Source organism: Gorilla gorilla, chromosome 12 (genome assembly GCF_029281585.2).
Source record: "Gorilla gorilla gorilla isolate KB3781 chromosome 12, NHGRI_mGorGor1-v2.1_pri, whole genome shotgun sequence".
In the NCBI taxonomy this organism is placed as follows: Eukaryota; Metazoa; Chordata; class Mammalia; order Primates; family Hominidae; genus Gorilla; species Gorilla gorilla.
In genome coordinates, this window is record NC_073236.2 from 83,697,953 (window position 1) to 83,716,819 (window position 18,867).

Genomic DNA, 18,867 nt, shown 5'->3' on the forward strand with positions numbered 1-18,867 from the left:
TTGATGTCATCTGTGGAAGTGTTAAGCCGGCATGTAATTGTAATAATGGCAGCTCACACTCCTTGAGCACGTACAGGTGCTGTGGTGCTTAGTGTTTTGTCAGCATTATCTCATTTAACAGAATTATGATCCTAATATTTTAGATAATGGAACTGAGGATAAGAAGGGTTAAGGAACCTACTCCTAATCAGACAGAATCTGTATGAGGGGAATCAGATTTAAGCCCTGGTCCAGTGGATTCTCAACCTTTATACTAGCACCCTACATACTTTCTCTGGTTTTCATCACAACTGAAGAGCACAAACACCTGCTGAATGCCTGAATAGCCCCATAGAGAATAGCTATGGAAAAGCTTTATGGCAAGGTGTCATTGTGGCTAAAAGTTTGGAGTTAGGAAGCCTCAAGGTCAAATCACAGCTCTGATACCTAAAACCTGTTAATATATTGGAGCCTCTGCTTCCCTGGTGAAACAAAGGTAATGATAGTACCAATATTATAGTTCTGATAACTAAATGAGAAAATATCTAAAACACACTTAGCTTGATGGCTGTGGTGCTGCAGAGACTTGGTAATGTTCATTTTTGTTTCTATTAAGCCAAAATAAAATAGACTACTCCTTTCTGGTCACCCCCATTAGCAACTTATGGAGACAGAAACTAATAAGAGTTTACACATTTTAAAACTATTGGCTGAAATAGAGTCATCACTTTTCAGAGCTCCCACCTTTCTCTAGCACATTTAAATGTCTACACTAAAATGACACTGCAAAGACTGCCCAGTAGGTAAAATGAGGAGCTGATATTTATGAAGCACCTAATATTTGCAAAGCTCTTTGTGACATACAAACAAGTATAAATCTAAGACGTTTCCCCCATAGAATTTTTGGGCCTCATTATGTAATAATAGGATGTTATGCAACAATAATAACAACTGCAATGCAAAAAGAAAATTCAGTACAGGAGACTTTGCAAAGCAGTGTTTGATAGATCCCATTTGGTGGGGTAGAAATATCACTCTTAGCTAAGGTAAGATCTTGCAAGCCAGAAAATATGTAAAGATTAAGAGGGAAGAAAGGAATTTAAGAAAAGGGTAAAGACTGTGAAAAATAAACACAGGGTACCCGGTGATGCAAAATCAAGGAAGCGAGGGAATAGAGGCGGAAAGGCAGATTGTATGTAAGTGGCAATAATGGATCATGTGTGACGATGTGGTGGAACAGGAGGAAAGTAGATAATGAGCTTCTCACACCCCTTCTGCTCTTTACTCAGGGACCCAGCTAAAGAGCAGGGAAAAAAAAGAGCCCTATCATAAAGGGAAATAATTAAAAATCACTTTCTTTGAGAAATCTCAGCAACACTGTGTCTTGAAAGAGACTTAGGGTGACAACTGCTCACCACCTTAAATCTGCTCTGAATTTGGAATTCATTAAGAGAAGACATGAGGCAAATAGTGAAAAGCACAGTATCAGTTCATAAGACTGGCTGGAAAATTGGGCTAGATCTATGACCACATTTTAAAACTAATGCCCCCTTCCTACAAATTAAGGTTATTGGCCAATTAGGGGTAAAATTGTACAACCACAGGCTCCCGCCCCACCTCACCCCATTCCCCATCCAGGACAGGTCACTGCACGCTGCAGAGAAGAAGACCATACACATAGCTTGCGCAAGTGGTTCTGAAAATAAGACAGAGGAAGGTTTCAGTGCTCCTCTCCTCCTCCCAATCCCACCAGTCAGCTATGGAGCCAGGAGAGAAGGACAGATGTTTCCCTCCCAATATGGGCCCCTGTTAGGGAGTGAAAAGTATCTTTTATAGGCCTAGTAGACATCCAAGGAGGTAGAAAAATAAGTCCGTCTCTCTGTGTGTTCATCTCTCTGTTTCCATCTCAATAAAAGTTTGATATTGCAGTAAATAACAACTAAAAGAAATACTACTTTCTGTATTTTCCCTAGGGATTTATTATTGAGGTTTTGTTTGTATCAGTTAGCTAGTATGTTTTTTAAACTCCCTTCTGTGTTCTATGGGGGTTGCATTCATTTCTGCTATTTTTCTTTGAGTCAACATCTCACTCTGTCACCCAGGCTGGAGTGCAGTAGGGCAATCACAGCTCACTGCAGCCTTGGCCTCCCGGGCTCAAGCAATCCTCACACCTCAGCCTCCCAAGTAGCTGGGACCACAGGCACATGCTACCATGCCCAGCTTATTTATGCTATTTTGAATAAGCATCACAATTTCACTTTCTGGAAAAACCAAAGTTAGTGGAATTGCAAGTGCTGTTTTTTATGCCTCAGAATTTGCAGGTTTTAACATGTTGAAATTGGGGATAACATATAATTTTTGGACTTTATAAAGAGAGATTGGAAAAGAAATCATGATATATTTGAATACCAATGGTACTTGAGGATTAGCGGCTAAATTTGAACCAAATTTCAATATCCCTCCCAAAGATCAAAAGGAAATGAAATCTATCAGTGTGAATAAGCATATTGTTTTTGGTTTGTTTAGAAAATGTAACTAATGTCAAAAACCTATGCATTTATCTCTTCTTTTCCCTGTTTTCTCCTCCCTGCCCAATTTGAAACTTCACTGTCTCAATTACCTCAGCTAAGCATTGATCTGATTCCAGCTAACATTATCGAGATAACTGGTCGACAGCCCCAAATAGCCCAATGTACATTTACATTCCAATGATGCACTTGTTTACTCAAGTGACACGGATGGATGGAATGTTGATCACTGGACTTAGCTAAGCTCTCTCCCAGTGTAGACCACAGTGACTCTTCTAGTCACAAATCTTCCAGAAACAAAAATTTCCTTTTAATATTCCAGTTGCTCAGGTCAGTGCCAGGGTCAGCTAAAAGAAACAGCATGGTCATGCCATTTCGGGCACAGGAACTTCAGCCTGAGACCCAGGTGGTCTAATCATTTGATTTGGGGAACTTCTTATGGTCTGGCCCTCATGAGCTTCAAGCCTCTGAACTGGGAAATTCAAACATTTCAGGTGCCTGAGGGACCAACCATTAAAAGACGTATTTTGGAAAGAGACCCTTACCCATTTGGCTTAGATTTATGAGTATCCTGAATTAGCAATCTCATTAGTATTAATATTCCAACAATATGATAATATGATAAATTAACTTATTCCACAAATATTTATTAAATGCCTACAACAGTACCTATTAAATATTAAGTATTCTGAAACTATTTATTGATGTGTAAAATATTTCTGGAGAACTCACTATATGCATACTCAGTACTATGTTCCCTGGATGAAATGATTCCTAAGTAGAAATGGGAGCCCTTACTCTGACTATGAAATCATTTGCATACCAAGAGCCTCTTCCTTCCTCTACCCCTAACCATTCCTCCCACTCCTAAAGAGACAAGTGATCTAAAAGCTTGAACATTGTGCCCATAAATCTACCTCTAAAGCTCTGCTCAACAGTATGTCCTCCCCTGGGCCCATTACAGGAAAATATGCACCATTTGAAACCTGAACCATCCGCTGTCATAGAGAAATACATGAATCAAAAGCAGCTGGCCCTCAGCAAAATCTAATGCTTGCTGGCTCAGCCTCCACATAAGGCCAATCACTGTTGCCATATTGGTTTGCTGAAGAGTAGAGTCATCAAAAGCTGCAAGGACAAAAATCCAAACACTGCATGTTCTCACTCACAGGCGAGAACTGAACAATGAGAACACATGGACACAGGAAGGGGAACATCACACACCGGGGTCTGTTGTGGGGTGGGGGGAGTGGGGAGGGATAGCATTAGGAGATATACCTAATGTTAAATGACGAGTTAATGGGTGCAGCACACCAACATGGCACATGTATACATATGTAACAAACCTGCACGTTGTGCACATGTACCCTAAAACATAAAGTATAATAAAAATAAAAAAATAAAAAATAAATAAATAAAGCTACTGCCCAAATAGTTCTTGTACTGCTAGGGAGCTTCAAGATTAAAATATTCCTAGTACTTCCCTCAAAAATCTTCTCAGCTGGGAACCTTCCCTGACACTCTCTTCCCCCTTTTCTTCACCAGGAACCCCTTTGTTCTTTGCACCCTCCCCCGACACTTTGAAAAACTGTCAGTAATACTACTTATCACATTCTACTAAAATTAATAGTTTGCATGCTTACCTGAGCTTCCTGAGAGCAGTTACTCTGGCTTCTTCATCACTGAAGCCTTAGCATCTCACATAATAATAGCCTAGCACGTGGAAGGTGGTGAATAAATGATTTTCAAGTAGAATTTCTTTGCTCTTAATGAGTCAATAAACAAAATATCACTTAGCCAGAGCCAGTATACTATATAAGCATTGGAAGTCTCTGTTCAACTTGCTGTGTACTCCCCAGACAGTCCCAAAATCCTTGTCATAGTTCATCATTATATGCAAAACCTAGAAAATATTTTGCCCAGTTTTTCTATAAAATAAAACCACATAATTTTAGAATAGATGTGTGACCTTGACAATCTTATACAAATCCCCTAATTTCACAGATAAGAAATCTGAAGTCCCAAGTAGGTAAGTCAAGGTCATACAGCTAATAAATGGCAGAAAAAATGATGAAATCCAAGGCTCCTTACTCCTTTGCCCATGCCTGGTTACTAGTCCATGATCCAGATTCAGCTTGTTGAAGTCCCATTTCTTCAGGGGCTTATGAAAGGACTTGGGGGAGCAGTGGTTGTTGAGCTGGATTCAGAAAGATCCACCAGTTGCTCTAGCTCTTTTTTCTTTCCGGGGCATTAACACTGGACAAAAGCCGTCTTAGTACAAGGAACAAGAAAGGGAAAACGTGACGGAAATTCAGCTAATGAGATATAAGGAGGCCTTTTAGGACAGTTTCAGATTTGTAACCTGCATTCAAGATAGACTACCCTTGGGTCAGATCTTCGGTAGTGACTGAGCTTCAGAATAGAATTTTTGAATTTATCCTGGTCTGAATCTGTGTCCCTGAAAGGATCCAGTATACTCCCCGCCTACACACATGGACACATGCGCACACGCACGCGTGCACACACACACACACACACACACACGCGTATCCCTAGCGCTCTAGCACTCAGGATCTGACACTCAGTGCTAGCATGGTGCCACACAGAACCCTAAACTGACCAGAACCCTAAACTGTCAGTGCATGACTAATACTGCTTAGCCATCTCCAGATATCTTGCCCTGCGTCCTCAAAACAAAAAGAAGCCATGTCCAAATGCTATAAAGCTCTGCAAAGGTCAAGATAAACACTGCCACAGAGCAGAGGAGAAATTGAGCAGCAAAAGCACTTAGGCAAGAGAAAAGACAAATTAATTTCCTTACCAAACTTTCTCCTCCTGGATAGAATGAATGTGATAGATTCTCACAGAACTAAGAGTTACTGCTTCTCTGCAGGTACCAATCTGTGATTCCAGACGTCCTCACAAATTGGTACTATATTCACAACAGTTTCGGAAGTTGAATATTTCACAATGTTAAACAATTCATATTACTCTTAAATTTGTCTTTATTTAGCTCTAGACATAAAATACGTGGAGAATACAAAAGTTTTTTACATTGGCAACAAGATGAACTTTCAGTGTCAGAACTGTGAATAATTTTATATTTATAAAAATAGAATTTCAAAATAAATGGTGAATGTCAGTTTTACCTAGAAATTTTATGAGCATAACAATTATTTTGTTATGCCTATTGTATTTGTATTTTGCCTATTATTTTTAATAATGCTTTGATATTTTAGGAGAAATATAACTTTTAAGACATATAGTATATAATTTTTTCATATTTATATGTACTCTATTTTTGAACAAAATATAATCAAATTGTATAGTTTGCATACAGATACATTTTATTTTTAATCCTTTAGCTCATTTCTATAAACAATTAAATTATAAAAAATATTAAGTATAACAACAAAATTAATGATTTTGCTAAAGAGAAAAAATAGATCTTATGGAATAATGCGTAATAATTGATTAACTATGCATGTTTTTTGTTTTTGTTGTTTTTTTTGAGAGGGACTCTCGCTCTGTCGCCCAGGCTGGAGTGCAGTGCGCGATCTCGGCTCACTGCAAGCTCCACCTCCCGGTTTCAAGCCATTCTCCTGCCTCAGCCTCCCGAGTAGCTGGGACTACAGACGCCTGCCACAACGCCCAGCTAATTTTTTGTATTTTTAGGAGAGACGGGGTTTCACCGTGCTAGCCAGGATGGTCTCGATCTCCTGACCTGGTGATCCACCCACCTCGACCTCCCAAAGTGCTGGGATTACAGGCGTGAGCCACCGTGCCCGGCCTAACTATGCATGTTTTTTATTACTCACACAAACAATAATGGCTTATCTACAGAATACCAAGGCATGAACAATAATAATTAAACTTAGTCATCTTTAGTGTTTTTCCAACTTTCTATTATATAAAAACCATAGCTTCACCCACATTATTTTTATTTCTTCATTAGGAATGTATATCTGTCAAAGAGGAAAGTCAGAACATGTTTTATTGAAATCGGTAGCTTGATTTAGAACTTTTATGCGTATAGACATACGGTTTGTGGGCCTCTGTTTGTCCTCTCATCCCAGCTGCTGAAATGTTAGGAGCGGCCAGTGTATGAGTCACCAAAAGTTAACATAAAGTGATTGAAGCCCCAAAGTAAGCCAACAAGGAAAGTAGGAAAATAAGTCTCTTCCCTTCTCTTGAAGTCAAGACTCTGTTTTTGTTTTGTTTTTCTTTGTTTCTGTTTGTTTGTTTGTTTTTTTGAAAGCTCCTAGTCTCAGGTGGAAGCACACAAGCACATAGGCCACGGTGAGTCAGTGTTACCATCTATGAAGTCAGTATCCAAGAAAGACCTACTGAGCTTTGCCAAATGTTCCTAGGAGGACTGGTCCGTTTGGATGGATGTTGTTTGTATCTGTGTTTAAGGGCTCCAGAAAGTACAAGGAATACAAAACGACAATGACACTTTTCATGTTTAGAGGCCCCGCCTGTGGCTTCCATGTCTTGATTGCCATGGGGACTTGAACGTGCTCTGCCCAGCAAATTCCCTGCCTGCATGTGACTGGATGGTCTCAAGGGTGTGACTCTGCAGTGTGTTCATAACGCTGTGGTGAAACATGACTGTTCTATTTTTGGTTTTCATTTCAGAGCCCTCAAAGAGAAATGCATTAATCTTTCATCTGTAGATTAATGTCTTACTTTTTATTTATATTTTATAAATCTTTTGCCATATCTTTTTGCTTCTTCAGTCTCCCAAAACAATCTTAATCGTAGATTTTACATTATTCTTCAAAAAATATAAATTATTAAAATCTGGTAAATGTTCTCTCCTTGATAATTTTTAGAATTATTTTAGACAATTGGGGCTGCCTGTGTCTGTCTTCAAATCTTATCATCTTGTATTATTAGAAGAGTCTTGTATTATTAGAAATCCATTTACCTTGAGAAAACTTAGATAAACAACAACAAATGAAGAGAGTGATGGCATGAGTAAGAAGGTAACCCTATTTAAATAGTGCAGGTGACTCCCCCTGACCTACCCCCAAACCACCCTCAACTCTGTCCCACTCACAGAGCGCATGCCTCAGTGAACTTGAGTTGGGAGCCATGAATCTGCCATGTCCTGGGAACCAAATATGATTCCAGTATTTAAAGACATACCTTCTTCAGGCATTACCCCTAAATGTAAGCCAGCCACATTTGAGACTCAGAGTCAGGATTCAGTCCCAAAGTTAGAGGAAAACAGCCAGTGCTGGGTGTTTGGAAGGCAGCATGTTGCTCTCCAAAATACTACCCTCCTCTGCCATTTTCCAAAGGTAATTTTGACTAGTTATGATTTTTACCACGTACACCAACTTCAGAAGTAAACCTTTATATATGGTATGAATTATAGTTTTACATTCAGTCCTATTCTTATTCAGTATCACGTTCATGTTTGATTCATCTGTCATATCCCTTGCAGCCCCCAGTGCAGTGCCTCAAACATGAGGTGTTTGAGAAACTGAATAAATAAGTTTCCAAGGATTGAGAAACACCTCTCTCTGATGGCCCCTGTAACCCATGTAACAAAGAAGTCACCGGATGGCTACTATCATATTGATACTAGCTAGTTTCTCCAAGTGTGGTGCCGAGATCATCTGCTTCAGAATTAATCAGGATTATTTAAAAGTATTAAAAGTAAATTCATGGGTCCCACCCTATGTCTCTTGATTCAGCTCCTCTGGGAATGAGGCCTCAGAGCCGGGCCATCAGTGTATCTCTAAAGCTCCTGAGATGATCCTAACGTGCTTGCAGGGCTCAGAACCATTGTGTCAGACACTCTTTCTTCCACTTCAGCCCATTTACAATCTGCAATATTCGCTACATTCAGCTAACAGTAGACGCTAGGGAAGAAGGGGAGAAGATCAAGGAAAGCAAAACAACATACAAATGTCAGGTCTGTGGGAAAGCTAAACCCTGGGCAAAGTGCTGCACAGCATGTGCTTTCAAAAGCAGTCAGCATCAACGTCAAAATAACTGGCTCTCACCAGGCTGGTAAGAGAATGACATTTGATGGATGTGTCAGAAAGAGGCTCTTTGCTACCTCATGAATATCGCCTATTAGCAATTTAAATTGAATCCATGTTGCTATTCCTAGGACTGGCTCATGGTGCACCTCATTAAAGTTAGAAGAAGATAAATTAATTCCTTGTTTTAGAGAACAAAATGTTTGACTATTCCCTGGAAGAAATAATACCTATTTTGAATAAGTTACTTATATAAAACTATGTCTATTATCTGTTATATGCTTCCCAATAACTATGTTCCATAAGTAGGAAACCTACTACTGTCCTCATGTTAGACAGGGTAGAGCTGGGTGGAAAAGGTAAAGTAGCCTCCTCAAGCCACATACCTGGTAAGTGCAAGATCCCAGGTCTTCTAACCCAAATCCATTTTTTTTCTCACTCAAGCTCATCAATACCATACTTCCTGTAAAAAAGAAAAAAAGATTCAGATTACATGGAAAACTCTCATCCACTTGCATCTCTCTTATGAAACTTATTACTTTCTCTTTTATATTTTACAATTACTTACAGAGCCAGATATTTCTGACTCTTCTACTTAAAGAGGGATGGTATATGTCTGATTCACTTTTATATTCCCCACAATACCCAGCCCTGAAAAACGGTAGGTAGTGAATAAGCATTTCTTGGGTAATTATATGAAAATAAGAAACAGATATATTTAATATTTCACTTTGTAAAACTTTATTTATTTATTTATTTTCTTTTCTTTATTTATTCTTTAAAAAAGAAAAGGGATACATGTACAGAACGTGCAGGTTTGTTACATAGGCATACATGTGCCAGGGTGGTTTACTGCACCTATTGACCCATCCTCTAATTTCCCTTCCCTCACCCCCCACCCCTCAACAGGCCCCAGTGTGTGTTGTCCCCCAGTCTGTGTCCATGTGTTCTCAACGTTCAACTCCCACTTATGAGTGAGATCATGCACTGTTTGGTTTTCTGTTCCTGTATTAGTTTGCTGAGGATGATGGCTTCCACCTTCATCAATATCCCTGCAAAGGACATGATCTCATTCATTTTTGTGGCTGCATAGTATTCCATGGTGTATATGTACCACATTTTCTTCCTCCATTCTGTCATTGACAGGCATTTGGGTTGGTTCCATGTCTTTGCTATTGTAAATAGTGCTGCAATAAACATACACGTGCAGGTGTCTTTATAATAGAATGATTTATATTCCTTTGGGTATATACCCAGTAATGGGATTGCTGGGTCAAGTGGTATTTTTGGTTCTAGGAATCACCATACTATTTTCCACAATAGCTGAGCTAATTTACATTCCCACCAACAGTGTAAAGGCATTCTTGTTTCTCCACAGCCTTGCCAGCATCTATTGTTTCCTGACTTTAAAAATCACCATTCTGACTGGTGTGAGATGGTATCTCATTGTGGTTTTGATTTGCATTTCTCTGATGATCAGTAATGTTGAGCTTTTCTTCATATGTTTGTCAGCCAAGTAAATGTCTTCTTTTGAGAAGTGCCTGTTTATATCTTTGGCCCAATTTTTGATGGGGCTGTTTTCTTTTTTCTTGTAAATATGTTTAGGTTCCTTATAAATTCTGGATATTAGACCTTTGACAGATGAGTAGATTGCAAAAATTTTCTCCCATTTTGTAGGTTGCCTGTTCACTCTGATGATAGTTTCTTTTGCTGTGCAGAAGCCCTTTAGTTTAATTAGATCTCATTTGTCAATCGTGGCTTTTGTTGCAATTGCTTTTGGCATTTTTGTCATGAAGTCTTTGCCCATGCCTATGTTCTGAATAATATCACCTACATTTTCTTATAGGGTCTTTATGGTTGGGGTTTTACATTTAAGTCTTTAATCCATCTTGAGTTAATTTTTGAATAAGGTGTGAGGAAGGGGCCCAGTTTCAGTTTTCTGCATATGGTTAGCCAGTCTTCCCAGCACCATTTACTGAATAGGAGATCCTTTCCCCATTGCTTGCTTTGTCAGGTTTGTCGAAGATCAGATGGTTGTAAATGTGTGCTGTTATTTCTGACATCTCTGTTCTGCTCCATTGGTCTATATGTCTGTTTTGGTACGAGTACCATGCTGTTTTGGTTACTGTAAACTCGTAGTATAGTTTGAAGTCAGGTAGTGTGATGCCTCCAACTTTGCTCTTTTTGCTTAGTATTGTCTTGGCTATACGTGCTCTTTTTTGGTTCTGTATGAAATTTAAAATAGTTTTTTCTAATTCTGTGAAGAATGTCAATGGTAATTTGATGGGAATAGCATTGAATCTATAAATTACTTTGGGCAGTATGGCCATTTTCATGATATTGATTCTTCCTATCCATGAGGGTGGAAAGTTTTTCCATTTGTTTGTGTCCTCTCTTATTTCATTGAGCAGTGGTGTGTAGTTCTCTTTGAAGAGGTCCTTCACATCCCTTGTTAGCTGTATTCCTAGGTATATTATTTACTTTGTAGTGATTGTGAATGGGAGTTCCATCATGATTTGACTCCCTGCTTGCCAATTGTTGGTGTAAAGGAATGCTTGTGATTTTTGCACATTGATTTTGTATCCTGAGACTTTGCTGAAGTTGTTTATCAGTTCAAGAAGTTTTGGGGCTGAGACGATTGGGTTTTCTATATACACAGTCATGTCACCTGCAAACAGAGATAACTTGACTTCCTCTCTTCCTATTTGAATACGCTTTATTGCTTTCTCTTGCCTGATTGCCCTGGCCAGAACTTCCAATACTGTGTTGAATAAGAGTGGTGAGAGAGGGCATCCTTGTCTTGTACCGGTTTTCAAAGGGAATGCTTCCAGCTTTTGCCCTTTCAATATGATATTGACTGTGGGTTTGTCATAAATAGCTCTTGTTATTTTGAGATATGTTCCAACAATACCTAGTTTATTGAGTGTTTTTAACATGAAGGGATGTTGAATTTTGTCAAAGGCCTTTTCTGCATCTATTGAGATCATCATGTGGTTTTTGTCTTTGGTTCTGTTTAGGGGATGAATTACATTTATTGATTTGTGTATGTTGAACCAGCCTTGTATCCCAGGGATGAAGCTGACTTGATCGCAGTAGATAAGTTTTTTGATGTGCTGCTGGATTCAGTTTTCCAGTATTTTATTGAGACTTTTCACATCAATTCATCAGGGATATTGGCCTGAAGTTGTCTTTTTTTGTTGTGTCTCTTCCCGGTTTTGGTATCAGGGTGATGTTGGCTACATAAAATGAGTTAGGGAGGAGTCCCTCCTTTTTGGTTGTTTGGAATATTTTCAGAAGGAATGGTACCAGCTCCTCTTTGTACTTCTGGTAGAATTCAGCTGTGAATCCATCTAATCCTAGGCTTTTTTTGGTTGGTAGGCTATTAATTACTGCCTCAATTTCAGAGCTTGCTATTGGTTTAATCAGGGATTCAACTTCTTCCTGATTCAGTCTTGGTAGGCTGTATCATCCAGGAATTTATCCTTGTCTTCTAGATTTTCTAGTTTATTTGCATAGAGGTATCCTGATAACAACTGGCATGCCCTTTTCTTTAAGAGCATCCCTCTCTGTTCCTCTTACAGTGCCACTATAACCAAAATCATTACTAACCTTGTTGCCAGTCCAGATTTTGAACACAAATGGGAATTGTATACCAGGAATCAACTACGGCTTAAGAAATCAATGTTTCAATTCCAGATCAAAATGTTCTTTCTTTTAAAGTGAAGGGACAAATAGACCACAGCTCTATCCTTAACAAAGAAAAAGGTTTAAAAAAATTATTTTGGCTGGGCACGGTGGCTCACACCTGTAATCCCAGCACTTTGGGACACTGCGGCAGGCGGATCATGACGTCAGGAGATCAAGACATCCTAGCTAACACGGTGAAACCCTGTCTCTAATAAAAATACAAAAAATTAGCCGGGCCTGGTGGCGGGTGCCTGCAGTCCGAGCTACTCGGGAGGCTGAGGCAGGAGAATGGCATGAACCCAGGAGGCGGAGCTTGCAGTGAGCTGAGGCCACTGCACTCCAGCCTGGGCAACAGAGCGATACATCTTCTCAAAAAAAAAAAAAAAAAATCAGGATTTTTTTCACTGGGAGGAGTGATGAGTAGGGCTAGAAGGGGGAGTTGGAAATGATTAGTTTCCAGATTTGAATGTCAAGTACAGGGTGTACTCGCTTTGTAAAATTCATTGAGCACTTTATATTGAACTTAAAGTAAAAGTTCACTCCTAAAAAGAAGTGAGACTCTTGGCACCATTTAACAATGGTGAATAGTACACTGATTCAAACAAGCTTCTACTGGGTATGATGTGGGGGATCATTTCTCCACAAATTGGAGGTTTTAACAGCCATGTTTCACATCTGGTCAGAATTCAGGTGCTTGTGAGTTGTTCCTTTGATCTGGAATTTTTCTATATTCACATTTCACTTTCCTCTGGATTTTTACCTATTATAAAGAGTATCTTGATACTATCCATACTCAGCCCTCTTATTATCTCACTCACCCATGCACCAAACACTCCTCAGGGCATGGACTATATCTCTTTGGTTTTGTGATCTCTTCACCCAGCTTGGGGTAAGCCCAAATTAAGTATTTAATGAATGTTCAGATTCTGAGATCTTCAAGGGCATGGACAACATCACTATCTGTAGAGAGACTTGTTCCTCTGTACCTGGCCAGCCACAAGACAGGCAGATATCAGAAAGCCTCCTTTCACCTCTGGTGCCATTATCCTCTAAAATCATCAGGGCCCACAGTTCATAAATAATTCTTTCTATTTCTTTCCAGAACCACAAAGCGTTTTCAGAATTCATAAATGGATAAGTTCTTTCAAGAACAATATGAAGAATATTCCTAATCCAGTGGCTCCACATGCAAACTTTGCCTCCTGACCACCCAAGGCATCATTTTAGTCAACTACATCTCCTTCTGGAGCCTAACTTTAGAAAATGCTTCCCACATTGTCTCTTTTAGAAGACAATTTTGATACATGATGTTAGAGGAAACAACTACCTCAACAAGTTTGAAACTCCTTCTAGAAATTGCTCAGCAGCAACACATACTGCTTTTCCAGTAAAAGCTCCTATTTGACAAAGGCGAAACTCCTTGGCCCCACCTGGTGGTTGCTGAATCCAGCAAATTCACCTTTTGCATTTAAGACCCTATCAGAAGCTGTACTTTGTCCTTTGACATCTATGGGGTTATAGATATTGAATCTCCTTGGATGATGAAGTGAGGTCTCATTCCAAGTGCTTAAGATAATGAAACCTGTATGAGGACAGATGATGCAACATCAGCAATTTTTGCAGTGCTATGAATTTCAGGTGGCGTGTTAATTCGAAGTAGGTTACGAGATAAAATACATGAAAAAGATACTCCAAATTTAAAACACGACTTTCATGCAATAAGCATAAATGCTTCCTCTCTAAGTTAAGATCTGGGGCATAGTCTGTAAATTTTAGATGCACATTTTCCTCTTTTGATACCAATTTCTGACTATAGTAAACCAATAATTCTGAGGGCTCTGATTAAACACATTGAACCTAGCAAATATTTGTACTTCCCTCTCTTAAACCCATTGAAATGACAGTAAAGATATGCAAAAGGACAGGATATGAATAGGTGAAATAATTAGGAAATTCTCTTAAAAATGCATGGCATATGGGATTACACTAACAGATAAAATAGAACAGAGAAAAATAACTATTCAGAGTACAAGAGAAGCCGCAAGAGAAGCTGCAGTGAAGGTGGAATCTGTTACTCTATGAAGAGACCCCTGGCATTGGGAACCTGAAAGAGAGCAGACACTAATAATGCATCTGGCTAAAGAATTTGTTGGCTGGCTTTTGGGTGGTGCATAATGAGGAAGGTTTATGTTTCCGACGTCAGTAAGAAAAATTAAGGGAAACTAGAAATTCCAGGAAAAAGAAAATGCTGTACAAAAATTCATGACAAAAATATGAAGCATTATTATAGGAATTATGGAGTCTAAGAAAACAAAATCTTGACTTAGAACTTGAAATATTCTACTTTAAGTAGATCTGATTTACGAATATAAATTATATCTCCTCTACAGCTGCACTCTGGTTCTGCAGTGAATAATATTGAACAATATCATAATATTATAAATGATGTTTATCTATTTTTGCTTCTCTGAATCAATATATAGACAAAGCGATGAAAACTTAATTAAAATTTCCATTCAGAATGTAAATGTTTTAAACCTTGGCAATATAAAAGTAGTGGTAGAAATGATGAAAAGTAGGAGTTAGAGGTGGGAAGGAGAGATGGGAGAGCATGTAGGAGTGACCGACTCCATATCATACACCATGATATGTCTGAAGTTGACAGAACAAGAAATAAAAGTCAAACATATTATTTAAAGTATAATCAATAGAAGAACAAAAAGAAAAAATGGGAGCAGATACAGGGAAAAACGAAGCAGAGTGGTTGCTATGAGCTGAAATAGTAATCTTTTACAGCAAAGAGTTAAAAGACAAGCTTAAGTTGGTAAGACAAGCTTAAGTTGGTAAGACAAGAAATAGATATTAATGTTGTATGAAATAGATACTTCGAGTTATAGTGATAATCCCTGGAAGAGCTAAAGACAGAAAACATCATGGGTGGTAGCCTCTTGAGAACCAGACTATGGATAGTGGAACTAGACACACTTTTCATCTGGCACCCTTATTTTTTATTGAAATTTTATTTCCATGAGCATGTACTTCTGAAATTCTGATTAGCATGCTGACATTATAACATCCCAAGTTTCGAACCTTTTTGATTTTCTAATCCTCAACCAATGAGGCAGTGACTGTATATAATGATCAAACTTGACAGCAGGTTAAATTTCCATGGTCTTCAACTCTAAGGTGAGTGGCCCCTCACTAGAGCTCTCCAAGTCTGACATATATTGCCTTCAGAACTGTAGAAGCAAACATTTCTGAACTATTTCCAACTACCTACTTGTTTGTCCTTCCAAGATTACCAGTTTTCTGTGGATGTCATCTTCTCTTACAACCAAGCATCATAAATCCCTCATAGATCTCCTTCATGAGGTGTGCTGTTCAAGTCCGAGAATGCCTCACTTTTAATGATCAGAAAAGAAAAAGCTGACAGAACTGAAATCTTGACAATAGGAACTTTCAACCTTCAGCTCTAGCAGAGGGTATTAATTTCACTTCTGGAGCACTCATAATCTAAGAAACTTCTGGATCCTAATGACAAGGATGGAAACAACAGTTATTAAATCCCGTAAATATCCCCTCTGCCTAATTATATAGCAAAGCCAAATGCTGAAGAACCACGGGATAAAATATAATGCTATGCATTCCACTTCCAGAGATATGAAGCTGCCATTTTTTCCTTCACTCTCTGTCTTCGTCCAGCCTCCAAGCATACCCCTAGCTTCACTTGACCTTTCTTGGTTCAACATATCCCCAGGATCACTTCACTTTGCTTGCTTTAACATGTTTTCATACCACGTCACCTTACTTGCTTTAGCACATAATACTGAGAGATGAATAAAATGAAAACTTCAGCTGAAATGATCAAAACTGCTTAATGGAAAAAAATACTGAAGTTTGCCATAGTAAGAAAAAAAAGAGCATAAATTTTGAAGTAATACAAAGCTGTCATAGGGTTTCAAACTAGGAAGTTCAAGTACCTTGGGTAAGGTCACACAGCTTGCAAATATTAGAGTCCAGCCCACAGTTGTTTTCTTAACTAAATAATGATTAGGCATAAGGGAGATGATCATCCTCGAACCTATAAATCTACTACAAACTTAATGAATATTGCCTGGCCTGAAAATTGATGATGCCACAAACTTTTTTCTACATATTGGCAAATTTCTACTGAGGTTTATTCTAAGCCTTGATGGGGTACTTAAGTTCAGAAAAATAAAAATATGGATTTTTTTCCTCATATAAACCACAAAGAGACTGGGACAAAAATCATTCCATCTAATTACACCAATCACTGAGAAGAGTAAATATAAGAGTGTTTTATTTCTGAAAAATTAGAATTATTTTAAAGGTAACCTATTTGGATTCCAACATTACAGAATTAACATAAAGTATATATTCCCTAAAACACATCAAATTTTTATCCGGTTGTCCTCTTCTTTATATAGCTAAATGTGAAAATGTAAAATGTATTAATTATTAAGGGGTGCAGTAAAAAAATTAAAACAATGCCTTAAATCTATACTAGCCACTTCTATAATATTAGCTACACTATTTTACCTCTAACCTTGGGATTTATATTGCTTGCTAGAATTAATCTGCAAATAGGTTACATCTTATCAGGCAATACCAACTGGTATTAAGCCGATATTAGAGCTTCACTAATAGAGCTGGTTGTTTGGAGCACTATGTTAAGAAGGAGTCTGATGTTGTCCACGTTTAGTGGTAAGGAAGACCCTAATCAATTAAAAATCTTTACTATGGAAGCAAAAAGAGAGAATGACAGTATGTGCTTATTATCCTTGTCAGGTGCTCAAATCTAGCACATTTTAAAACTCTCAGTAGTTTTGTATTTTTTAAATTAAAGCAGTCTTACAAGTTGAAATTCTATAATATAAAAACTCTCCTTAGACTCAAGAAATTACCAAAATTAGCAAACTTGTCAGGACTACTCAAGTTGCCCCAGGAAGAAGATGGATATATTCCAATACAAACAACAACGTGTCATTTGGATTTCTGGAGGGAAAAATCAAAGGAATCAAACGACTTGGTAACAAAAGTTCTCTAACTTAGCACCATCCTTCTCTAAATCCAGTCAATCTAGGAGTCATAATTATACATAGACTAGAAATGTTAAATTTTCTTTAACATTTTCTTTTTAAATAATTGAGTAAACAGAATAGACAGCTCAGTAACAAACCCATATGAAACATGTGTATATAAAGTTAACATATAATCAAGGAGAGATCATGAATCAGTGGGAAAATGAAGCATGATTCTGGGCCAGCTAATTAGCTATTTACATTTTATTTAAAAAAGTTCAATTAGATCCTCATCTCACACATATGTCAAAATAATTTTTAGGTGGATTAGAATCCATGGATTCTATGGATTAGAGCATGTCTATTATACATTTAAGTGTAAAATATTATATCTTTTTTGAAGCCTACAAAAAAGATATAAAATTTTAATGCTCTCTGACTAGATAAATATTTAAGTTTAAATGCAATGGAAGTAACGACAAAGAAAAGATCTGAGCCATAACTACCAAAAAAATTTAAACATATGTGTATTTTAAAAACACCAAAGCAAAAATTGGAAGAAAAAACTAAAGGAAAAAAAACCCATTTAAGTAAACTGCTGCAGTAAGAAATGTTTTGATTACCAAGAGCAGGCATCTATTCAAATGATTTCCCTGTGAAAAACTTATGGAGAATCTGACTGAGACAAAGTATAGGAAGTATAGCTGTATCTCATGAGAATAGGAAAATGGTTAGGCAGCTACCGTCTCCACCTCCATTCCTCACTGGTCCACATGGTCTCTTTTCTCTGGCCCTGCGCACACTTCCTTCTTTCTTTCTCCTGAGGAGAGAAAGAAAACCATGCCTGATCCTCCTCTACAACTTTAGTTTGCATGTGGCTTTGACTGGCTTTAGTGCCAAATCTGGCTCCAGAACCCAGCACCATCTTATTGACCCAGTCCTTCAGGGCCTTAGTCCTAAACTTCTGGGAAGACAATATAATAGGCCCAACTTGGGTCAGGTGTTTACGTATGGTTCAGTTAGGTGCGACCACTGGGGAAGGGGTTGTCCTATGGACATAGAACTGGTGAGGCCTACCTGCTTCTCAGCAGGTCTGGGTGCAAAGCATCTTCAGTGAATGGATGTAGGAGGAGCAGACAGCAAAGACACTACACATTTCATGGAATATAATGAAGTTCACATGGAGCTTCATCATAAGAAGTTAAGTAAGAAAAACCTACTGTAAAGTCTTATGGTCAAAATTCTCTCTGATATGTGGAGGGAGAGAGGCATGGATATGCTAGCCATACTAGACAAGAGTAACTTTTGTTAATCTGATGTATTGCATTCATTTGTACTTTCCAAAATTTTTACCACAAACATGGAGAACTCTGATAATCAGAAAAGAAATAAAGTAAGAGGCCAGAGGAAGAAAGTCAAAAGTGTGAAAACTAAGTGCCAAATATACAATTTAGGTTGAGTTCTCAGGTCATTTTTTGTGACATGTTGCAATTTTCAATCCCATTACTCCCCTCTACACTCATGGCTAGACTCTAGACTCAGTTAATGACAGACGCTTCCCTGAAGACCCCACCAACACTCACTCCACCGTTCTTGTGGCCATGTTGACCAGATGTCCTTCCAGGCTTTCTCTGT

At 38.2% G+C, this 18,867-nt stretch overlaps 1 long non-coding RNA gene across 1 annotated transcript; it reads left to right on the plus strand.

Annotated features, from left to right (window-relative positions):
• The first annotated feature begins 954 nt into the window (after positions 1-954).
• Positions 955-16,710, plus strand: LOC109025590 (uncharacterized). The gene is made up of 2 exons (XR_002004524.4): positions 955-1,025; positions 13,293-16,710. It is a non-coding gene; the product is annotated as an uncharacterized lncRNA (long non-coding RNA).
• Positions 16,711-18,867: the final 2,157 nt, after the last annotated feature.